This window comes from Ambystoma mexicanum, chromosome 1p (genome assembly GCF_040938575.1).
Source record: "Ambystoma mexicanum isolate Mex_15411 chromosome 1p, UKY_AmexF1_1, whole genome shotgun sequence".
Lineage (NCBI taxonomy): Eukaryota > Metazoa > Chordata > Amphibia > Caudata > Ambystomatidae > Ambystoma > Ambystoma mexicanum.
In genome coordinates this window covers 1153968157-1153994372 of record NC_090921.1, presented here as the reverse complement: position 1 = coordinate 1153994372, position 26216 = coordinate 1153968157, and the positions used below count along the sequence as shown (strand labels likewise).

Genomic DNA, 26216 nt, shown 5'->3' with positions numbered 1-26216 from the left:
ACTGGTCAATGTCATCAATTTTGTGTCAACTGTGCCTCAAGTGAAGGAAGACATACGTAAGAGGTGGAATGACCTCAAGAGTGCCATGTGCAAGAAAATATCTAAGGCACATGCAGGCAAGAACAGCAACAGTTAGGTGGACCTGATACAATACAATGGACTGACTGGGAGCAGAAGGTACTACCACTGATTGAAGGTGAAAGTGTGATCGGCGTAGAGGAGGGACATGACACAGGTGATGGGGGCAGCATTAGTGTCTGTTTATTTCTTGTGTGTTTCCCCTAAATCTCTAATCCTGGCACTGAAAGGATTATTTGTCTCTATCTTCCTCCTTTAACAGCAATATCACTTCCTATGAAAGTTGCATTGGGTCGCTGAGACAGCTGGGTTGGAGTTTGCTTCCCAGTAAAGGACAGATCTGCACCCAGTGACATTGGGCTACCTTGGAGGGTATTGCCTGACTGACTGGCTTAGTTACCTGTTGCAATGCAGTGGTTTGTAAAGTTCACTCTGACAAGATTCTGTTCTGTGAGGAGCTGAAGAAGAAGATATTTCGGATAGGTGGGTGCACAAGCATGTCCCTGGAACATGGGTTTCAAAGTTCCTAACTGCAGGGTCTCCCTTCCTTTGGTCATGGATGGAGAAGCCCTTCAGGCTGCATCTTCAGTATGACTATGGTGCATGTGTATGCCTTCCTACTTGACAGGGAACCTTCAAAAGGTAGAGTTATTTTGCACTACCCTATATCAACTTTTGGCATTTCTGTGTGTCCAAAAAAGATCAGACTGACTTACATTTTACTGACAGTATGACAAAAGTACTTGTGGGGGAAAAAGATGGCAGGGGAAGAGATTAATGCCTTTTACAGACCTTCCCAGTGAACTACTACTTTGGGGCGCAGAGTGTAAAATCATGGCGTAAATCAATTGGGAAAACCATTTATGCCATGATTTTACACTACACTATAGGCTGTTCACGGGCCCACATGCCCTCCAACTTTACGCCATACAACACAGGCGTAACACCCATAAGTGTAAAGAGTAAAGCATGGCGTGATGTACGCAATGTAAATTACACCATGTCTTTACGCAATACATTTACGCCATGGGTTTACATCTATGGCAATGCTTCTCAAACATTGCGCTGCCTTTTACTCCTACATTTACTTGCAAAAAATGCACCTGCTCAGAGCAGGTGCAAATTACAAGAGTAAACTAGCCCATGCACAAAGCAGGCAACAACCATTCAAAGAAGGCATGCACCACTCAATATAAGCCACACATACAAGAAGCCACCATTCAGGGGGTGGGGACTGCTTAGAAAGCACAGACAACATCAGGCTCTCTTGTGAAAACACAATGGAACACTATTGTCGTGACAAAGCATGGAGCTAAGTGGGATCATCATCCTCGCTCAGGTTGGTCAGCGTCACCCACATGGCAGTCCCGAGTCCAGGCAGCCAGTCAGCCCATGCAGCCCGTCATACTCCAGCCCTGCCAGCTCATCATCTTCCAGCCAACTCAACCCATCAGCCCCCAGTCCAGCAGCCCATAAACCTACAAACCCACGCAACCCATCAGCCCTCAGCTCAGGCCCCGGCACAGCAACAGTGCCAGGACAGGAGGAGGGGCAGGAGAGCCCGAAGTCCATGACCACAGAGGGTGTATTGGTCCAGGGGTTTTCCCAACAGCCTCACAGACCAGCAGGTCCTCACAGCCTGCTGGCTGGACATGCTTATCATCCATGTTCTCCTTGCAGAAATTGAGTAGTACATTGAGCCAGGCAGTGACACAGTCACCTCCATTGACCCCCTGTTGAAGCTCTTCACAGCGCTTCATTTCTGTGTCACATGCAGTTTTCATCACACATTTGCCCTGGCGCATGGCATCATCCAGTGCTGCTTTTGACACATCCTCTCACAGGTCATATCTACCATGATGATATAGATGCGGCACCACATTGCCTTCCCCACAAATCCTACAGTGCTCAATCACATACAAGGCCAACGTCTATGCCATTTCAGGCTTCCCCAATGTGGTTGGAGCCCTGGATTGCACGCACACGGCCCTCATACCACCCAGGGCACAAGCACATGTGTGCATCAACAGACACATGCAGCATTCAATCAAAGTGCAAATGGTCTGTGATGTAGACATGCGCTTCACATACGTCTGTGCCAGATTTCCAGGGTCCATGCACGACTCCATGATCCTGGCCCAGAGCAACCTGCCACGCATCATGGAGGATCTACATCAGTGCCAGGTATGGCTGCTGGGTATGTACAATACAGCACACCATCATATAAAAAAGAGCCCTTTGACCTATGTAGTACAAGAAAAAAGGTAAATGGAACGTTTTTGGTCAATGCAGCAGGACATTATGGACAAGGATTGACACATGTACAATAGTTCTTTTTTGTTATGTCTATTTCTGCAGTTTTGAATCAGATGTTCATAATGTGTGAGGTCACTGTACAGGCCACTACAGATTGGGGAGAGCATTGCGTAAGGCAGTTACCCTTAGAAGAGTGAGTATTGGTGCTTAACCTTGAATGATGGTGTGTTTAGCCGAGGAGTAGCCTTTTGTCCCACCACCCTCGGGTCTCCTGCGGTGTAGAATCAATACAGAACACCACCATAACAGTGCATGGAAACACAGCATGCCACTCTTGTCTATGGCCGTGTCACTTGTAAAGTCCTATCTGTCACTTGCCTGCCACTCATGCATGACTGGAATGCCCATAACAAGCATGACAACCCACACTCACTTAACTGGATATCAATCTATCCTATGTCATCCACAGGTGATGCAGGATACCGAATCCACCCCAGGCAATCTGCAGGAGCAGCAGCACAACAATGCCTGCATCCGCACCTGCAGCATCATTGAAATGGCCTTTGCTGCACTGATCTGGCAGTGCATTCATGTGCAACCCAGTAAAGGTGTGCCAGATCATTGCCATGTTCTGCATGTTGCACAATTTGTCAATCAGGTGCAACATCCCATTGCCCAATGATGCCATAACAGATGATAAATCTGATGAGGGCAATGGTATCCAGAGAATCGTCTTTGTACATGGGCAGCCTGAGGGCGCGAGCAGCAGACATACACTATTGGTGGGCTTGTGTTGCATGATGAAGCATTGCAAACATTCTTCCGGTAGAGTTGAGTATATACATTCAAATAATGCTGCATGGATACCACTCCCGCACCACCCAACCAAAGAAAGCACCACTCAAGTACATGTAACACGACTTTTCCAACCAATAACATTTATTGGCCAAGAAATGAAAATAGTGGAGTGAACAAGAGGCATCCTCTGCAATGCAGCAAAATAAAACTAAACATAAAGTCCAATGCACTTCCAAAAAGAGTACAAAGTCTTCAAAAACAAAGTCCCTGGAAAAGTCCCTGGATGACTTCTGCAGGTCAGGTCCAGCAATGATAACGTAACAGGGGAAAGTAAAGTTGGGCATCAGAAACAACACAGATACAGTTCCAAATTGGAAGGGGAAATCGGGGAAGGCAGCAAACGTGCATGTGTGTCACTTACCCTGGCGTGCCTACTTTGCCTGAGGGCCCTGTCTGGTAGGCCACCTAGTAGGTGGAAAAGGAACATATCCGCGGATCATGTACAGTGGAAATAGCCGAAGCCCGTGGCCACTTGCTGAAGGCCATGGCTAGTGCCATGACAAAAAAATCTTGATACAGAAAACACTTAAAATGTACTGAAAAAAAATAAGTTGCAAGGTTGTTAAGGTGAGCAATACTGTGGAAGAAATTCCTTCACTATATTATTAGTGATGTCATCAGTGATGTCACTAGTGATGTAATCTCTAATGTCATCATTCTTGTCATCATTCTGGCCATACGCTGCACAACAGTGGGCAGAGGTTAAGGTGCCTTTGCCTGAATAGTCTACTGAATTTCAGGCGTTTTGTTGCGTTAAATTGTCACCTTAACGTCCATGCAACTAAAGTGTTTTGCCTGAAAGCAGTTATGGTTAAGTTGCTCAACTCATAGAAAGAACAATTTTTGGGCAACCTATAACTTCGGCCCTCCTTGATGAATCCTCACTAAACTTTGCAATTTGCATATGGCCACCTCGGAAGTTTGGTGCAATTTCATCTGGGTGGGGGGCAAAGTTATAGGAGTGGTCCCAAAATGTGTGGAAATCCTCATATATGTAATGGAAAAAAAACGTTGCTCGCGCCTACAGCCCAAATCTCAGGATGGATTTTCACCAAATTTGCACCAGGAGTGGCGGCTTGGTCCAGAAAAGCATGCTTTTGTACATTTGGTGTAAATCCATCCAGAATAATTTTTTTTCAAACGCCCAAAAAGCAGGCTCTGATGGAGTGTTACAAACATAACAGTAAAAAGGGTGGAAGGGAAGTTTTTTCACTGAATTTCATTTTTTGTATTAGTGCAACTTAACCATAACAATCCTTTAACAATATTTATTCACTGAATTTCATAGGATTTTACCAGTACACCCTAATTTACTACAAGTTCCTAATATTCTGCTCACCACCAATGTAGCAGCTCACGAGTCCACAGACGGTATAAAGGTCTGTGGACAGCAGGTAGCATTAATAAAGTCCAGAAGCAAAGGGTACAACAGAACATTTTGTACCCTTCTAATAACAAAAACATATACATAAACCAACAATACGAACATTTACCACACCCAAACATACATCTCTACACAATTCAACATTTAGAAATGTACAAATACATTTTTCATTTAGCACACAATGTTATGAAAAGTACCAAAAACAAAGCATAACTGTACACCGCCCATTATCACTTTAGTACAACTATTCATACGCACTAACATACACCAGCAACACATTGGAAAATAACCTCTTTTCAAACAGTAAATACACATTATTTATTTTTCAATTATTGCCATTCATTATATAAACATTTCTCAAAAGCAAATATTATCATTTGATAAATTTGACAGAAATGGCAAACACACTTGAGTGGTTAGAAGAAAACTTCCCCAAATAAGAAATGAGTGATGAAAACTATGTTAATGGTAAATACATCTTTCAATGAAAACAAATAATATAACTTATACAGAGCTTATTGAAATAATATATATTTTTTATCATACAAACCACACGACACAGCAATTACGCACATTCTGAAGAACCAGAAACACAATACCATTCGCCAACTCTACAGAATGAAATCAGGAACTTGTATTTGAAAATGGTTGAACTTTAAAGAGCTTGTAATTTATGTGAAAAATCATGTCATTAGAAATGTTGATTATCGCTGCCCTACTTGTTCCTGCCCTCCTTTCCCCCACCTATCACACCACCCCAATCTAATCCAGAAAATATAAATCACAGACAATTTTATGAAATTACTCTCCCTGCTTCCACTGATGATGACTTTATTAACGCTACAAATATTCCCATGTATGTTTCCCATTCCGTTACCCCATCCCTTTCATAAATTAACTTATTGTTTATACTACAAATATCTTGTATATAGGTGAAACAATAAGAATTTTTTTAAAGCTCCAATTTAGAGTCCGTGGACTATAGGAGTGTTCGTGTCCGCTTACGCAATGGATGACGTACGCGGACGTTGTGCCTATTCCGGGCATATCCAGACTCACATGACGCACTTTGAATTAGTCTGCGGTCATGCGTGCTCGATTGCAGATGTCACTCCGCATGTGCCCGGCGGCTCCTGCCGCCACACTCCACGGATGTCACTTCGGCGTCGCGGACATCCCCGGATGTAATCATGTGACCACGCCCATGCAGCGTAATCACATGTCTGCAAACAGTGTCCTGACACTGCAGACTTTTTGAAACTCTATTTTTGGCCAATCTGGGAAGTTTCATGTGAAAACGTTACCATTGCCCACATCCTAGCAACATTCTTAACACTTCTATCAACTTTCTACAAATGTTTATCCTGTTTTTAGTTCGCCAACGTTAGTGAACGTCTACCAGCATCGCAGACATCCCCAGACAGCATTATGTGACCGCTCCCATGTGCCATGATGACATCTCTGCAATCAGTGTCCGTGCCCACGGACATTTTGAAACTGCATTCTCGGCCAATCTAGGAAGTTTGTAGTTGAAAGTTTACTCTTCCAGAGCTCCAACTGCCATTCTCAGTTGATCCCTCAACTTTTTTCAACTTTCCAAGGCCTATTTAAACTCCTGAGTCCGCGGACAGGAAACATGTCTGTGGACGGTTTCTCTGCAGGGAACCACCCATTACTTTTAGTCATTCTCAATCTGGCAATCCAGGAGAGAGCACCTGCAGAAAGACATTCTTGCAGACTATTAGCAAACCTGCCTTTTCCTTCAAATGGCATCCGTCATGGCCATCCCTCCTCCCCAAGGGACGCCACCATCACAACCACCACCACCAGATGGTGGGCCTGGATAGGGGAACAGGCTTGGTGATGCAGAGGAGACTCAAGAGGACAAGAAAGATGAAGTAGGGGAAGTACCTACCTCGAGCAACCAGAAAGAATAATGGGTGTGCTGTTTTTTTACAACCGCTGGTACCAAAGGCTCCCCCCATCTTCATTAATGGCTCCTGCCACCACACAGTCCACTCCTGTGGGACAGAGGATTCCACCAGCTGCCTCACAGACCATACAAGAGTCACTTGATCCTTACCTTTCTAGGACAACAGTAGTCTGTATGTAGTACGACAGACCACACTGCAGGTGGGAGCAGTTTTGAAATGCTTTTTCGTCTGTGGTCAAGAAGCATGAGAAACAATGCCCTCTTCCTTAGATTGAAGGCAGGCCCAACATATTCCTATGTCCAGCTGCCCCTCTGTATCTGTGGTTGGGGCCCATTGTCTCCCTTCCTTCTCCCACCATACCTCTTTGCCTCTTCTGGAAAAAAAATTCAAAATCAAATAATACCAAAAAAAGGTTACATTTGGAGCCACTTTTCACAGTTAAAAAATAGAACTAAAAATTAATTTTACAGACCCCCTCTACATTTTTTGGTAAAGTATTTAGACTCAATTAGATTCTCCAACATATCCATTAGCATTTTGTTCTATCCTAATGGAAATAATGGACAATTGTATTCTAGAGATGAACGAAAAAGAGCAGAACAGCCGGTCAAGTGGCACAGCTAGTAGAGCGCTTGCTTTGACATCCGTTCAGAGCCTGCTAATGCAGGTTCGAATCCCGGCGGGGCCAAACTCAGCCTTTCATCCTTCCGAGGTCGATCAATGAGCACCACACACTGTGGGTAATAATAAGCAGCGCTCAGAAACCTGAGGGTTCGTAGTGCTACATAAATGCCAAATTATTATAGAAACAATTTTCTGTCCCAAATCCTTTTCTTTAGTAGACATTAAGGACCATAACTTCCTAAGCATCTTTAGTAGCCTGCATAGTCCGCGGACAGGATAATAGTCCGCAGACCTCTGGAAAATTCCAAGCTATGTTGGGTAGGGGTTCAAATCAATTAACTTGTTTTTGGTTCAAAAAGGGTGGATCTTAAAATACCCTTTTTTTGATTTTTTTTTTTCTATACTGAACTAACAAATGTTCTACTGTACTTAATTGTTTTTTTTAACTTTCACATATAATGCTTCTAACTTTTTTCTGTTTTTGATTTTTATTGACTACATCTACTAACACATACTTCAATACATATGTTACATGTTTACATAAACTGTTTCAAATCATTCTGAACATTAGAAAGAAACATCTGATTTCAAAAATCAGTCAAATAAACTCCATCTCTTTGAAAAATATTCATGCCATCAAACTTGATATTTTCATTGTGGAAATATGTCATTCTAACATCCTGTCACACTAAGAGCTTTATTTACATTCCGCCTGGCTTTTTCAATTTGTGGGCAAAATAAGTTAGGATGTTTCCACATTTGCCTTTGATCTATCCGAGAAAAAATAATCATCAAACCTGGAAACAGTTCCATTAAATGTATCCTTCATAGCAAATTGTAAGGATATTCCAGTCACATAGCCCAAACTGTTGCCTCCACAGGAGGAATGATGTCAACACCAACTGTTGCCCACAACTTCGCTCACGTGGATTTTGGGATTTGGTACAATTCTTTTCAAGAGACAAATTAGTTTTTTGTTCATAATGTATAAGATATATTATACAGGTTGATGTCTTAATGTAATAAGCAATGTTTATTTCAGACATTAGTCGGGGCATATTGGCTACAAAACAAAGATAGTTGTTTCATTGATGTGCATCCAGAAATGTTTGTGCTCAATGCAGAAAGGACAAGATGGCGAAACATTGTGGTTCCATTTGTTTTTGGTAGCTGCCAAAGGGATAATACCCATCCCCGCCTTCAGGAAGATTCTCTCATCTGCTTGGGGTGCATGCTATCTAAATAGTCCTCAAATCCCAATGTCTGTTTTAGCAGCCAGGAGCTAGAGAATTGGGTATAGGGGGTCAGCCTCATCTGGATTTCATCTTCTCTCATTGTATTGATGGCCTGAACAATGCATCCCTTGGTTCCACTGTCTATTCACTCAGGGTAAATCCAAATATCTATAAGCCCCAGAGTTTGTAATTCTCTTTTCAAATGTTGAACCAAGGCAATTTCAGAGCACCACTCTGGGATAACAGATCCTTAAGGGCTTGTCTGAGTTTAAAAAGATTATCATTGGACCACAACCTGGCCCAATAATACATTGGTTTAACTTTGCAAATATTAGTAATGGGCTGCAAATCAATTTCAAGGAAAACAGAAAGGTTAGATGCACTATTAGCTAGAACTAAAACATTTCTTAAGACTCTATTTTCTACAACAGAGAGGATACAAATATTGGATCTCCCACAGAGCTCAGCATAAAGAGCTCCCTATCAGGCCTCATATTTGTAGGCTTCATGGGCAACCCTCATGAGACCCCCTCCATGCCCTTTTGTAAACTTGGTAAGAGCATCATTGCACCTAGCCAACACAATCCTTGACTTATCTAGCTGCTCACCTCAAGTACCATCATCTTTGATTCCAACTCCCAAATAATCATAGCTTGAAACCTGCTTAATTGTTCCCTCTGGGAGACTACTTTTTATTTTAGGTAGCTTTTCTTCCCTGCTCCCCCAAAAGACCCTACACTTTGTTTTTTGTGTGTTAGTAGACAAACCTTTCTTGTGACAGAAATTTGAAAATATCTCCAGCTGACGATGCAGCCCTGCTGGCATAAGAGGGAGTAAGACGGCATCATCTGCAAACATTACACTTGGCACTTTGTCATCTGCCAAGGTGGGGGCATCTGTCAAAACTTACAGAGGCTTGCTAATCACTCCATTAATACATACACAGAAGAGGAAAGGGCCAGGACATAGCCATGGTGTACCCCATCTCTATTCTCACCGGTTAGATGTAGCTCCATCAAACCCCCATCCGATCACAGTGCCATTATCTGTGTATAAGAACTTTATGGCGCAGAGTAACTACAAAAGGATACCCAGCTCCTCCAAGATCAGCCACAATCTTGCCCTCAGAACTGTGTCAAAGGCCATTCCAACGTCTACAAAGATTGTATAGACTGACATTTTCCTCAGGACAACATATTTATCATGGACTTGACAGAGTTTCAAACACTGATCTACTGAGAATATTCCCCTTTGAAAGACAGCCTGTAAGTGGCTCAAAACTCTGCTCATCCATTTCTTGAAGTGCATCAGAATGTCCTTTGCAAAGATCTTTTCCCCAGCATCAGGAAGGGAGATGGGCCAATAGTTAGTCGGAAGGTCCCTATGGCCCTTCTTAAAGATGGCTACAATAATAGCCTGTGTCCAGGGAACCAGGACCCTGCTCGAATGCAAAACTGCGTTAAACAGCGTTGTCAAATATGAAACCCATATTGCTGATTCATCAAAAATGAGCTGGGACCCCTTTGGGGCCAGAGGCTTTTCCCTCCTTTTGATACAAGAACACCAATCTAACTTCCCGCTTGGTTAAGGTCAGGGGAGAAGACAATTCCACCAATCAGGCCCTACTAATGGCCCAACCCCAAGTCATATTGTTTCTTTGTTCAGATTCCCAAAGTGGTAGACCCATGCCACCTGTGGTATGGCCCTTGTAAGTGATCACTCACTGTGGGCCGTCCTTTCGCCAGGATTTCCAAAAACCATGTCATATTCTTATCATTAATTGCTTGGAGAAGGGACACCCATAAATCCTCTAGGTACTCTGATTTTTGTGCCTTAATGATGACAATGTAGCAGTTCCTTGCTGCTCGAAAAAGCCATAATTCCACCACTCGCTACCTGCTTGGCTTGATTATTAAAAGGCCCTTTGCATAATGGCATTCCCTATGGCTTGATAAAGAATCCTCCCAGGTTGCTCATTATATCCGCATGAGCAATTAAAATATCATAATTCACGGCCCCAGTCAGACCAAAGAAACTCTCAAGATTAGGCAGATTTGCATTGTACATTTCTGGTATAACAATACCATGGGCCAGACGATCCCATTTAAGTACATGTCTGGAATAGCCACTAATGGATATATGAGTCATAGGTCTATCAGAATGTTCCACCAGGGCTGTTACTAACACATCTGCGGTCACAATTAATGGGTGGTGTTCACTCTCAGACTGATCTTACACTTCAAAATGTATAATAAAAGACCAAATCTCTAAATGAACTACAATATAGTCAATCAGACTAGAGCGATGAGCTGCATTGAAGCTTTTGTTAGCTGAGGACTCACCCTGGAAGTGGCCATTACAGGCCCTTAAACTAGCTGACATCAATAGGCTTGCCACTTCCCCTGCATAGTTATACTTTCCCCTGGAAGGGGGGGCACTAGATCTCCTATATCCCAGAATCTGTCCTCATTGTTAGCCATGATTTCTAGATGCTCGAAAAGAAGATTGAAATCTCCCAAAACTATGATCTGGGTATTAAGGGGGTAATTCATAGAATGCAGCGCACAAGTGGCGCACGCGGCTGGCGCACAGTGTGCGCGTGCAAATCCCTGCGCCAGCCGCATGCGCTAAAATCCATTTCCACGCACAGCGTATTCATGGATTCCAGCCATCAAAACCAGCCGTGGCGCACAGTGGCGCAGCGACCCTGCAGCAGCGCCAGTTACGCCCCCAAGAACGCCTCTCGTGCAGGGAAAAGCCATCAAAATCCCCAATCCAGCGCAAAGGGCTGCACTAACCCTGTACCAGCACGGCAAGCGGGCTACATGTATCACTGGAGTGCGCGGGAAGTACCTCACGCGATTGGCCCCGTGCGAGCAGGGTACGCGTATTTCAGGGGCGCGCGGGAAGTTCCACACGTGATTCCAGCAGGGTACGTGTATTTCAGGGGTGCGCGGGAAGTTCCACATGCGATTCCAGCAGGGTACGTGTATTTCAGGGGTGCGCGGGAAGTTCCACACGTGATTCCAGCAGGGTATGTGTATTTCAGGGGTGCGGGGGAAGTTCCACACGCGATAACAGCAGGGTACGTGTATTTCAGGGGTGCGCGGGAAGTTCCACATGCAATTTCAGCAGGGTACGTGTATTTCAGGGGTGCGCGGGAAGTTCCACACGCGATTGGCCCTGTGCGAGCAGGGTACACGTATTTCAGGGGTGCGCGGGAAGTTCCACATGCGATTCCAGCAGGGTACGTGTATTTCAGGGGTGCGCGGGAAGTTCCACACGCGGTTGGCCCCGTGCGAGCAGGGTACACGTATTTCAGGGGTGCGCGGGAAGTTCCACATGCGATTCCAGCAGGGTACGTGTATTACAGGGGTGCGCGGGGAGCACCACACGTGAATTGCACGTGTGGGTCCTCCCAGGTGTTCCCTCTACACCCTCCACAGCCCCTCCAGGTGGCTCACACCACACGGGCCTACCCTGCACATGTCCTGCAGGCACCCCATCCACCATGGCCATGCCCCCCAGCCAACCCACATGTCAACTTGCACTTCTGCCCACCAACGCATGTCCTCCTGCACTCACAGCCACCATGGACACCCTCCACCAGGCCCCCACCCCTGTCTTCCACCCCCACCTCCCAGCACTGTGGGGCACCTGCCAGCACGCCCCCACCCATTTCCAACTAATGTTCCCCACCCCCCCACCCCCCAGCACTGTGGGGCACCTGCCAGCAGGCCCCCACCCATGTCCAACTCATGTTCCCCACCCCCCCACCCCCCAGCACTGTGGGGCACCTGCCAGCAGGCCCCCACCCATGTCACCCAGCAGTCATGAGGCACCTGCAAGCAGGCCCCCACAAATGTCTAACACCCCCCCACCCCCCAGCAGTTATGGGGCACCTGCCAGCAGGCCCCCACCCATGTCCAACTCATGTCCCCCACTCCCCCACCCCCCAGCACTGTGGGGCACCTGCCAGCAGGCCCCACCATGTCTCCCACCCCCCACCCCCCAGCATTCATGGGGCACCTGCCAGCAGGCCCCCACCCATGTCCAACTCATGTTCCCCACCCTCCCCACCCCCCAGCACTGTGGGGCACCTGCCAGCAGGCCCCCACCCATGTCCAACTCATGTTCCCCACCCCCCTACCCCCCAGCACTGTGGGGCGCCTGCCAGCAGGCCCCCACCCATGTCTCCCACCACCCCCACCCCCCAGCAGTCATGGGGCACCCTCCACCAGGCCCTCGCCCATGTCCCATCCATGCCCCCCTGCACCTGGGTCCCACCAATCCCCAATCATGTCCGTAATGGCCATCCTCCCCTGCCAAAAGGCCCAACCAACTATCACATCCACCCACATATCAAAGGCAATTACATGTTACACACCCAATGTAAATAATGCAAATGAACACATGTCTGTCACACACAATGGCTGCAAGTGAATGTTAAAACACCCAACATGACATGCATGAAAGCAATGAGATGATACGACACATTGAAGGATGAAAATAAAAATGTATTTAAAATGAACTTGAATGGAAATGAAATGAGAAAAACCACAAAGCAAAACAACCAAAAGAAGATGAATGTCCATGAAAAAAATCAAAAACACACAGCACAATCAAAATAAATGGTGTCCAAAGTCACAGTCAGAAAAGTAATCCAAGTGTAAATGATAAACAAAAACCATTGCTCCATGGCGATGAAAAAAATCCAAAAAATAGAAAAATCCATTGAAGAACTATTTACAAGATAATCCCGGGTCCATGAGCCCAACCAAATGAAACCTAACTATGACAACTAACTAAAAACTGAACTACATACAAAAATGTGGCGCATTGTCCAATCGCAACCAAATAAAAAAAAAAATAAAGGAAACCTAACACTAACTATATAACTATATACAAAGGCGGTGGGCAAGTTCAGCGGCTCACTCCTTGGCGTTCCGGGCCAGGGCATCATCGAACTCCTGTTCGATGTCCCGGAGGCGGTCCTGTTCCATGGCCCCGAGGGTCCGCAGGGACGACGCCATCTCCTCCTCCAACCCCCTGCGGATTGCCTCGAGGCACTCGGCCCGCCTCAGGGCCCTCCGCATGGAGTTCTCCGCCCTGACCATTGTGAGCCGTGCCTCTTCCACCCGCCGCCGCTCCGCACCTATCTGCTGGCCCAACCGCTGCCACACGGAAGACACTTCCCGTCCTGGGTCCTCCTGCCCTCCGGCCGATGCCTGCCCCTCCGATGTTGATGGCACCGAGCCATGATGCCTCCCACGTTGACTCCGCTGCTGCCTCCGATGCCACTGCCTCTGCCAGCACGACGGCATCCAGGCTTATGGAATCCACCGACGCCGTTGTGCACGTGCCCTGCCTGATGATGCATGCACATCCTCCATCTGCTGGGGTACAGTTGCTGTGGTGTGCACCCCTGCTGAACCTCTGACTCCCGACTGTGGCAGGGATGGGATCCCCACCGAGCTGGCTGCATTGGTCAGGGCAGGTCCACAGGGGGTCCTGGTGGCATCTGGGCCGGAAGACGGCAAGGAGAACGACTGGCGTAGAGTCTCCACAGAGGAGGAGAGGGCCGCCAGATTGGCCGACACATGCAGGAAACCCCCGAACATGGACGATCCCAATGGGGCCACGTCGGCACGGTGCTCTTTGTGATGACGTGTGTGCTCCTCCTGGGAAGCACGCACGGCATCACGAATCACAGCCGTGCACATCGCGACCCCAATCAGGACCTTCTCTATACGGCCAGGGGTCCCCTCGTCCGCAGGTGGAGGGGAGTCAGATGACATGGACATCCCCTCTACTTGCGGACGGGCCTGGGACGGGGCATCCCTGCTGGTGCATAGTGGTGCACCCACAGGGTCAGGGACAGCGACATGCACAGGCCCCTCACCCACCCCTTCCGCTGCAGCCGTGGGGGCATCCCCGCCGCCTTGCTCCACAGCGCCGTCTCCGCCCTCTTCTTCACTAGCCGCTGCGTAGAGGGAGACATAGAACACAAGCATCAGGGTACTGTACAATGGTCCCCTAGACAGGAAGCAATAGCAGATGAGTGCCACTGTCAAAGTACACTTCCATCATGTCCCTCCACAACACATGTGTCAGTCCAGGCAAAACACACAGTGACAGTCATGGTGCATGCCATGGACATTTCCATACATGTCCAATGGACTCTCGAAACATACAATGTAATGGAACTCTCATGCATCATGGGTCATGCCTATCACATGCACACACTTCACATCAGTCACATCCGTCTGGCCCCGTACACCCCAATCACAGTGGATACAAGGATGACTAGGCTGCATCAGTGAATCTGTACATTGTCACAGACATGTGTCATGCATCCATGGCATTCACAAGTCACAGACACGCAGGTCAGGCACACAGACATGGATACCATATATGTACCTGGCATCAGCACCCATCCCTCACCCCCACCCATGTCCAGGAACAGAGACTGCCATGCTCTCATGTGTACAATCTGCATAGGGCTCCCCATGTCGCATTTAAACACATGCAACAACCGTGCGGTTCACACATTACTGGTCGCACATGCATTACCATGATGTCCCTTCACACATACATGCGTACATGGCCTATGTCACACATACAGGCAAGTATCAGACAACCAGCACACTGCAACATGCCCTGTCTCACACAGCAATGCTTGGCCACTTACCGCTCAACTCCAGACGGGTCTCCCTCTCAAGGACCTGGGCATGGAGCGCTGGGTGTACGTGTTCCAGGACCCTCATCTGGATGGAACTCATGCGGACCCGGCCCCCCTCCACGAGGCGCCGGGCCTTTATGAGAGTCCTGGACCTCAAGTCCTCCCAGCGCTTCTTGACCTTCTGGATGGTGCGGGTTGCCACCCCCTCCGCGCTGATGGCAACCACACAGTCGGCCCAGATCCTCTCCCGTCCTTCCTTGTTGGCGCGGGACGATCCGAAGAGGGCATCATACTGCCCCAGGACTTGCTCCACCAGGACACCAACTTCGGTGGCAGTGAAGCTGGTGCCCCTCTGGCCGGGGGTTGCCACTGGTGCCAGATGTTGATGTGCCCGACATGGCAACCCCAGGGCAGGAGTGGGTGGGCAACTGGGTCCTGGGGCTGGGCTGTGGAGCGATGTTATCCGAGTCGGGAGTCTTCTGTTCCAGCAGGGGTGGACACAGCAACTGGACCCCTGCAGATGGCTGATGTGCAGGCACCAAATGGCAGGGCACGGTGGCAGCGGGCAGGCAGGCAGGCAGGCAGCAGCAGATGGCACGTGGGAGGCTGCTCGGGGCACTGGGGTGCAGTAATTCGGCCTTCTGGGCCGGAGCGTGGTCTTCCGTGTGTTTTCGCGTGGCCAGCTTTATACGGAGAGATTTGGCACGTGAAAATCCTGCACGTCAGCGTGAAAATCGAGGAAAGGCCCTTAGCGCGTAAGCGCGTCAGCACGCGTACGCGATTTCATTGGGCCAAAGGCCCTTACAGCGTAAGCGTGTCTGTGACGTTTCGCGCACGGGCGTTGTCCTGGCAGGGCTTGGAGATCCCGCGTGCCTTTACACTGCACTGTACGTGCTTTTCGTGTGGTGCGTGTGTTTTCCATCCGTTGGGGTTCACACGCTATTACTTCACAGCGGGTGTTGGCTACGCGTTCTTCTACACGCAAGGCAGACGGTGAGTGGTACCCCGCTCCCCCAGGCCCGATCGCATGAAAAAGTTCACGCGAACCCCTGAAATACACGCAGCCCGCTCCCCCAGGCCCGATCGCGTGAAAAAGTTCACGCGAACCCCTGAAATACACGTAGCCCGCTCCCCCAGGCCCGATCGCGTGTGTGACTTCCCGCGCACCCCCGGAATACACGTACCCCGCTCAATCGCATGTGTAACTTCCCGCGCAACCCCGAAATACACGTGCCCCACTCGCACAGGCACAATTGCTGTATGTTGCCACTTTTGTAATGCGCAGGGACGCTACCGCCTGCCTTCGTGTGGCGGACGTGTTTCGGCTTGTGCGTGTCTTTGGCTGTGCGTGGCTTTGCCCTATTCGATTCCATGAATACGTGTGGTTTGGGTGCGTGTGGGCGTTCCGTCTGCTTCCCTGCAGTACATCCCCAGTTACGCCCTTATTTTCACGCGTTGTTCCCCATTCCGCGCATTACGCCCCGTGTTCCGCCCACTTTCTAGTGTATGCGCCGAGGTTGTGCGCTTTCACTGTGCGCATCGCGCACGTCTTTCGGGATGTTGCAGTGGCGTGTGCGCCATGCATGGGTTTGGCGCACATCCCGAGGAAAACATGCGCAGGGACTTCCATGAATCGCACGCGTGCGCGTGCGCCTGGTTTTTTGCGCTTGCGCCTGCTTGCGCCTGCTTGCGCAAAGATTTTCGGCGCACGTTTGTTCCATGAATCGGCCCACAAGTCTCCAAGCATCAACGCGATCACAAAGATGGACAACAAGGCTGGTCCCCCCTGTGTGGCTTCACAAGTATAGATATTAATTAGTAGCAACTTTGAGTAATCCAAACAAGTCATGTGGAGTTCCAGGAGGTTTCTCGAGCCGGTCTCAACTAGTTGGATTTCCTTATAAGTTAGTGTGAAGATCTAAGTTAGTAAACCCCCACTGTGTCTTCCACCATTATTCTGAACTGCTGGGCATGCAAAAGATGCATGATCCTGCAAGCGTGGAGTTGACACAGCCCAGGTGTCCGGGAATCCAATGATAGTATGTTTGCGTATGAAATGTACCCAAACCACATCATCAAGGTGCCGATTCAGACCTGCTATATTTCAAGAATCAACCTGCACCTCCTTCCTCAGTGAATATGAATCCCTGCAGGTACTGGAGCTATCTAGGGATGCATCATAATTATCAACAGGCTGGAGGGATGCAGCCATGAAGGGGCGCAGGTACCTTCAGTGAATCATCTATTTTTTTTTTTATTTTTTATTAAGCATTTTAGCGTAAATTAATACATAACTTTTTGCTTTACTCATCCCACATTTCCTTTAAGTCATTCTCCTACCTACCCGAACAAAGATGAGGAGGAAAGATAGTCATTTCCATTGTTCAGTTTCTCTATTCAGTGACTATCTGTTGGACATCTTTTCCAATTTATGTGTTCGGCTCAGGTTTACCCATTTTCAGGGTCCATATGGGTTATTTACCACATTTGTCATTCTTATTAACATGTTTTCTAGATACATACCAAGTCCTCTTACAGTTTTCTTGTTCAGATCAACAATAAGGGCTTGCCACCATTTGTCAGAGTTTTGTCCACACGTCGGAGCCAAAATGTTCTGGAGATATTTCTCTCTTTCCTCATTTAGTTCTCCACAGAACATTAATAAATGTTGTAGGGATTCTTCTTTTTTATTGCAGAGCCGATTTTTCCAGGCCATATTTCTTTAGATTCTGTCGTGCTCGTAACACGTTTAGCCTGAAACGAAGAATCAGGTCCCTGTGCTTTGGGTTGGCACTCTTCCTAGGTAGGTAGGGAGCAGATTAGAGAGGTTCACTTAAGTTCTTGACAGGGTGTGAGACTTGAAGGATGTCCGGCTTGCTTCTGTTCATGCCCAGTCTATTGATAGAAGGAGAGTTTTGACTCTTTTAGGATGATCATGTAGGGTTTCGACCCGGGTGCACAGGTTTGCCAATATCGTGATGCACTCTTCTCTCCATATTTTAAGAGGCCAGAAACCTGGAGCATTATCTTCATGTTTCAGTATTTTTTATTGAACAGGACACTCCATTATGTCTACTTTTCTATACGTCATGAGTGCTTTCCAAGTCACTTGCGACCTCTAAAAAAAAAAAAAAACCTTTTTTTGTTTTTTTTGCAGTGCAAGCTCCTGAGCTGTGGCCAGCACCATGTGGCTCTTTACTTCTGGAGTGGCTGGCTTTCTTGTTCAGGCCCCTTAAAAAAAAGAATAAAAATAATAACAGGAGTGCCACAAGTCTAACACTTTCAGCACTGACCCTAAATAAGAAAGAATAGGAATACACAATAATGTGTCTTTCTGGAATTCTATACAATAATTGCTAGACTCATTAAAGGTTTATTTCAGGCACACTTCAGGAGATGAGTCACTGATTTAGTCTGTTCTTAAACACCTCACTCAGCCTTTCATCCTTCTGAGGTTGATAAATGAGTACCAACACAGGTTGGGTGATATTGGGTGTATATTTTTTCTATATAAAGCGCTTAAGCATAAGTGCTACATAATAACACATTGTTATCATTTGGTCATGGATGTCTGCTTGCATTCACAGTAATTTAATAATATGGGCCTATACACACTGATCTTAATGCTACATATGGTGATACATTCTTGCATGAAATGTACATCACATTATAGTGATATCGTAACCATATTATTCGTAGTGTACAATGCTATGTGATCCCACTTCCTTTTTTGCCAACGGGTGAAAGGTCGTGTTCCATCGCTTCCTGTGATATCACTTTGGGTGGGGTCAAATGACATCACTACCTGTGATGTCATCAGGGGTCAAGGGTCGTGTGATGTCACTTCCGCTACCCCTGGCATTTTGGTGAAATGACGTCCCTTAGGGGTGGTTGCGCAGATCTCCGCCCCAAGTGTTTTTCTAATTTCCCTCGGTGGTGTCTTTCCTGAGGCCCTTGTCCTTCTCTCCTATTTGGGAGTTTAACTGGACTCTTATAGCCAGATTTTTATCAGAAATGCTTTCACACTGGTTTTCATTATTAGTGTTTTTTCCTTGAGTTTGAATCTCATTTTGTCTTTTTGTTACCAGATCTGATCTTAATAAATTAGCTATTTCGCTGAAGCTGTTTAGAGCAGCTTGTTTGTCTTGGCGCGCATCCTCCATAAGGTCAATCAGGGTTTTAACAAAGTTATTTTCAGATTCTTTCTCTCTGCTCCTTCGTTCTTTAGTTGCCTCTATATAAGCTTCGATGTAGATACATTTTGACTGCATGAGCGCCAACAGAGTTGTTTGATCTCGGTAATTTCCATGTAAGGCCTCATAGAGTTTAAGGAAGGGGTCCAACGCAATTGTTATCATGGAACCCACAGCTGCTTGGAGATTTGCAAAATGCTCTGTTATAGTAGGCAATTCTTGACTTTCTTTTCCTTTATGATGTCTTTGATTTCTTTTTCCCAAGTTGTTTTTTCCTGGGATCTCCTTCATTGCTCTTTCTCGGAATGCCATTTTGTTCAGAGTCAGATCTTGCCAGGACATCCTCTTGGGTTGTGGAAGTTACCTCATCTTCTTTAGTTTGTTGCAACTGATGAGACAGGATTAATGCCCTTTTATTTGTATCTGATGAACACCGTTGGTCTGGTATAGGTTTTATCAGCTTTATTTCCTCAGATGACCCTATTTTTGTTTTCTGCAATTTTCTTCCTGGTGCCATTTGAGCTATAGATTTATTTAGTTCCACTTCGACTTCATCTAATTGGCGCTTTTCTCTTCGGCCAACTGGTGTGTAACTTTTAGATCGTTGGTCCTTCATAGGCATGCTTACTTCTTCTTTAACATCTACTATGACAGGTACCAATAAGGGTTCTCTTCTTATTTTGTCTGTTACACACATCGATGTTTCCTTTTGTGGCAGTAGGTCTTCTGTGTGCTTTTTTTCACTGCATCAGTTTTGTTCTGCAGTTATTGGAATTTCTGAAAATGAAAAAAAAAGAATTCCAGTGCCGCTGACACAGTTCAAAGGGGTAAGCGATGTCCACACTCCACACTACTCCAGTGACTCTGCACGCCTCCGCCACTGAATCATCTATGTTTTCAGATAAGACATTAGAGACAACCAGTGTTGAATCAACTAAGCTGCGTTAGAGATTGCTGCTTGCTACTAATGGTGCCAATGACGGTGCTGGTCGGGATATAGACAAAGGCCCTCCTTGGAATACAGCAGTTATATTACCCGCAGGGGCTGTAGTTTGACCTGCCGTGGCGGTTCGTGCACATGGCTTTACAGTTTTCAATGTACGCAAAACTCCAACAGGGTAAACGACATAAACGTCGGTCCCAGCCAATCCCAAAACGGAAGGAGGAATGTGACTCAAGAGTTGTTTTAAGCTCGGAGGTGGCAAGTGGGTCCCACTAGTTCCTAGCTCTTGGGACCCTCCCCTCTTATTATCCACAGGGATCTTCTTTTGAATAAGTGGGGATGAAACATGTTTCACTATTTCCAGGTCCTTTGGAGGAAAAGACTGCTGTTGTATAACCAGCAGTCTGTCCAATAGTAGATCCGAGATCAGAGCCACTTCAATGCAATCCCTTTTGGTAATGTGAAAGCTGGTTGCAAGCTATGATTTCACTTTTGATAGTGGAGCAGAATTCCCTCGTCTCTCTCAACCAGTATTTGACATTTGACGTTGATTTTTGAGTACCTTTGGGACCCAAGTAAATAAAGACAAGGGCCCTCATTACGACCCTGGCGGGAATCGAAAAACGATGGCGGAAATGCAATACCGCCATCGAATAGCGCTCGGTGCGATTATGACCCATCACCGTAAAGTACGATGCCATTCGCGACACCGTAGTGAACGCCAACGCTAACTGCACCAAGTACACGCACGCGCGCCATGCGAAACCGTAATTACCACCATGGCGCAACGGTACGCGAATTCTGACCCTAGCGGACATGTACCTAACGCCATCAAGCATGGCGGAAAGTACCATTCCGCCATGGTGAGAAGTACGGCATCGCAAACCAACCGTAAAAGGCCCTACTGAGTGCCTGTACACCACTCCCTGGCCACATTGCACAACTCCTCGTAGGTTGAATGAAGTCACACAATGCAACCAGTGAAATGTACAAGTCACCCATGCATGCCAACGAACAAATGAATGTAGGGGCTCCAAGTGCCTTGTGAGTGGCCATCCATATTTGCCATGGCACCATTGCCGTACTGATGCAGCACAGGCATGTGAAGGTTCAAGTACAGCAACATGAACTGAAAACTGAGACAAACAGAAACAGGCCCCCCATCGCTTGACACCAGTGTAAGGCAACATTCAAAGCAGTATCCTGAGTGAGACTGCACCAGCCCTGTACTCCTGCCAGTAAACAAACCAACCATCAGCATAAGCATGTACCACACAAGTTGGCAGAGTGACTGAGCAGCCAGGCTCATCTCAAGAGGGGCCAATGGGAGCTGCAGGGCACAGATGGCACGAATACAGAAGCTATTCCAATGGACATGACCTCAGTCTCCCTCCAAGAAACGCACGCAAACACAGGCACCTGTGACCAGCCATATTCTGATAATCACATCATTCCACCAATCCACCTGGCTGACCGGCATCTGTTACACAAAAGCTAATCCCCCGCCCATGAGCATGACATCATTAAAACAGTCATAATGGCAGCCCCTATCCCTGACCTTACTGGGCTTCGTAGGCAAACGCGCCCAGTACAGTACCACGCAACCATACTCAGAAGCCAGAACCCAAAGCAGATCTTCTCACAATACATCGCTCCACAAATAGGAATATGCTACATTACTTGCAAAGAATAACGCTACACGGTCAATATCATAATCAAAATTTAATGCACAACAAAATCACCAGGCCCATACAGCTATTAGGTCATGAACTCCAAAATATATTTCATTATTGTGGGCTGCATCCGCAATAAATGACCAGCTTCTTCTTGTGTGACGCCCGGTTCCTTCATGGTACACAGGGGCTACATTCACGTTCAAAAAGGCAACATGGAAGCGCCTAGAACCGCAGGGCCGTCCCATTAGGTAGGCACTAGTCCAGCTGAAAGGTCGATATGTTGCTCCTAGCCACTAGTACTGCGTAAGGGCATGTGGGCCATTGGCGATCGTCCCATAAGATCGTAATGGTGCTCCACTGATTAACACGAAGCAGCAGGTGTCGGGAGTAAAAGCCATCTGCAGGAGTGGCATACAGATGGCAGCGGCAAAAGGGGAGGAGATACCTGTCACCCAAATGAAATGAAAAAGAATAGTATGGGCATCAGAACTTCATTTGAATTACTTACTTCAATGATCACACTAAATCCACAGCCATATGCATGCTAGCCCACTCAAAAGGATTATTCCCACCCAAAAATCACTTGCGAATCATAACTATATAAATCGAGGTGAAAACACTATTACAAACGAGTGTTTGTGTGCATGCGTCTGTTAAAACAGAATCCATTAGATGGGATTAGTAACGTGCATAGACACAAGTGTTTGAAGGCGCGTCGAGACAGGGAGGGTTCAACAAGGGCAGATAGACGATGGTCCCACTATGGCAGCCCTGCATCACATAGCGCAGGGGAAGTGGATAGATTCCAAAAAGCCATGTACATGGCAAACTCTCTATTAAATCATCTGTCCATGCATCCATACATCATTCCCTCATCCCTGTATGAAAACGCCTGATTATTTACTCACATTACATGTGAAATTTCCATTGAGTCTGTGCGTAATGCAGTCTGCAAAATCCTCTGTGCTCCAGCCCGGAATTCTAGTGCTGTGAAGTAACATGTATTTGGGAACGTCCTGCCTTATCGTCCACTACGCTATTGCGCATCCCATACTATTCACATCAATCATTGCATTCTCGCCATGGCCCCTGTCCCAAGGACATTAAACAATAGAACTTAATACCTGCAGTCAGACCTGTGGGCGTCTCCTCGCCGCTAGCTGGAAACCGAAAGCGCTGTCCTTCGAATTCCTCATTTGCAACATCACGTCGAAAAGGCATCTGTGACCGCTTGAAATCACAAATCCATCCATGTAGTGCGGCAGTGTGTGAAAATGGCAACTGGCTTCACTCACAAATGGGACGCCCCGCCCGTCGGTGAACCGCGGTACAGTGCTGCATGAGGGTCCACCGTTATTCGAGTACTACATTCCACTGACCCTTCACAAGTTTGTTCGCGACTGCAAAGATAGTATGTGAAACAATGGGACCATAGCAGAATGAACATATGAACCAATATCTCACTGCCATCGGGATGAAATACATGATTGTAATAGCAAGATGCCATGCGTCGAATTGCAGCGTTGTGTGCGGGACGTGCTCGCCCAAAGGGGATTGCAGCTTGCACAGGTGGAATGAATCACCACAGGTGGAGGCTATACAGCTTGAAAACACATAAATTGCACACCCAACACCCTCCCACAACCACACCCACTCCAAAATGCTACCGGCAGGACTAGCGATGTTGGCCCTGGGGGACCTGATAGCACTGCAAGTACTCCAACTTCAAGAAGAAGACGAACACTAACTACTACAACAACCGGCCGCACAGAGGAGACGCAGGAGGAGGAGGAGGGCAAGGCAGGGCCAGCAAGGCCCACCAGCACAGCCACTGCCACCACGCAGGCAGCCCGCAATCCCACGCCTCCGAGCACATCCGTTCAACCTCACTGATGAGCAGATCCACACCCTCTACCGTTTGGACCGGGACACCATAACCGCCATTGTGGACATGACACACGCTGATCTTGTCAGCATGATAGATAGCCCAACCGCCATCCCACCCCTACTGAAGGTGGTGTCTGTACTCCACTTCCTGGCCACAGGCACCTACCAGCACACAGTCGGACAGTTGCATGGCATTTCACAGCCACTGTTGTCACGGACACTATTGCAAGTGCTCGATGCCCTCCTGAAGCACGCAGACGACTACATCTCTCTACCACGCTCGGAGCAGGAAATTACGAACACAAAAGTGGGATTCCATGCACTTGGCAGCATACTGGGTTGCATTGGTGCCATCGACTGCACCCATGTGGAATTGGTTGTCCCACATGCCATGGAGGCCCAGTACCGCAACCGAAAACAATATCATTCTCTTAATGTACAAATGGTGTGTGACTCCAACAGGATCATTACACATTGTTGTGCCCGATTTCCTGGATCAACCCATGATTCTATGGTCTTGCGGAACTCTACAATACCACGCTACATGGAGCGACACGCAGGGAACAGATCCTGGCTACTCGGTGAGTCTCATTTCATGCATGATAATGTGGGGTATGTGATGCGGCAATGACCTGGCAGGAATGGGGGGGGGTGCGTACGTAGCAATGTCATTCCACAAACATCCTTTATTGTCCACATACAGGTGATGCCGGGTATCCACTGAAGAGATGGCTCCTTACACCACTCCGGAACCCACAGAACCAGCATGAGGAGGACTACAACCATGCCCACTCACGTACCCGTGTAGTCATAGAACAGGCATTCGGCCTACTGAAGGGTCGTTTCCGCTGCCTCAGCAGGTCTGGGGGGGCACTCCTGTACCGCCATGAGAAGGTTGCAAAGATGGTCATGGCATGTGTCATGCTACACAACATGTGCGTACGTAGAAATGTGCCCATGCCCCCTGACGCAGAACTGCAAGCACCTGAATATGGTCATGATGAGGGTGGGGATGTGGCAGCACCTCAAGGAGTCCTCGAGGCACAGGAGGGCCGTGAAATTCGTCAGATTATCATAGATTCATGCTTCTAGCACTCACGCCTGGTGGCTGATACATGGACACGGGACTTGTGGCACTGTGTGTGTCTGGAACATGCACAATATGGACTGTACGCCTATAATGGCCTCGTACACAAAGATCAATGTCCACACATCTCATTGGATGATTGTGAAATGTTTATAGCATATGTGAAATTATGTTACACACCCCATCGACCCGCCACCCAAGTAAGCCCAACACACCCCCTCCACCCTCCTACCTCCCCCCCGAACACCAGTGTCCAAAGATGCTCATTGTCAGTGGGCAGACGCTATTGCAAGCCCCCTCTCCAGGTATCAGGGGCACCCCTGCCTGTGGAGCGCAGGTTCCTCCCAGATCTACGTTGGGGGCTGCCCTGGACGGAACTTGCAACGGATGATGTCTCTGCCTGCTCACGTCCATGCATGTCCCTAAGGGTTTGTGAGAGCTCAGTGAGCACACGGCGCACAGCGGCAAGTTCAGCACATACGTCTTTGGACGTCGCATGCAGTTCCCCCCTCAGGCTCTCGGTGCTTCTCTCCATTTGTACTCTCAGGCTCTCAGTGCTTCTCTCCATTTGTACTCTCAGGCTCTCAGTGCTTCTCTCCATTTGTGCCCTTAATGTCTCAGTACATGTTTCTATGGTTGCCTTAGTACCCCCACATTCATCAGCATGGTTCTTGAGGAGCGTGGCCAGTTGCTGCTGTTGCACGATCACCTGGTCGAGGGACTGTTGCCTCTGCTGGGCCATGGCCATTTGCGGTGGTGTCACAGAGGGGCTGATCACCTCATGTTGCCTTGACACAGGGCTTGTGGGGGATGGCCAGTCGTCGTCTTGTGGGTGCCCCTGCGTGGTATCCTCATGGTGTACGGGATGAAACAAACAGGGGGATTGAGACAGGTCATGGATGGATCCTACATCGGCATCACCGTTTTCTGTGTCGGAGCATGCTGCCATTAATGCAGTGTCACCTATGGTGCTGCTGCCACCAGAAGCAGTGCCTTCTGTGGCATCCATTGGGGGGGCCTGTGGTGGTGCTGTTGTGGGCATGCTGGCTGCTGGGGTGCCTGTTGAAGTCCCCTCGAGTGTGATGCCACTTGATTTGTGCTGCTGCCGTGTCTTGATCCGTGCAGCTGAGGTGGAGGGTCTTTGGCCGTTGGTCTTGGCCCTCTTTGCAGGTGTGCTGGTAGGGGTGTCCTGGAGCTCGTCGTTTGAATCGGACCTTGTGGTGGAGTAAAGGAGGGCGAGCGTTATTAATGGGTCTGTGGAAATTGGAATGGCAATGTATCACATGCATTGGGGTGGTACCTGAGGGTGATTTGGGTCAGGGCCTTGGAGGTGGTTTCATTTTTGTGTGGATTGAGGATGCAGTTGTTTTGCAGCCTGC

The 26216-nt window shown here is 47.8% G+C and overlaps 1 protein-coding gene across 2 annotated transcripts in view; it reads right to left on the bottom strand.

The window, feature by feature from the left end:
• LOC138570073 (E3 ubiquitin-protein ligase TRIM39-like) overlaps positions 1–26216 on the bottom strand; it is a 158895-nt gene that overhangs the window by 66272 nt on the left and 66407 nt on the right. The gene's annotated exons all lie outside the window — the stretch shown is intronic.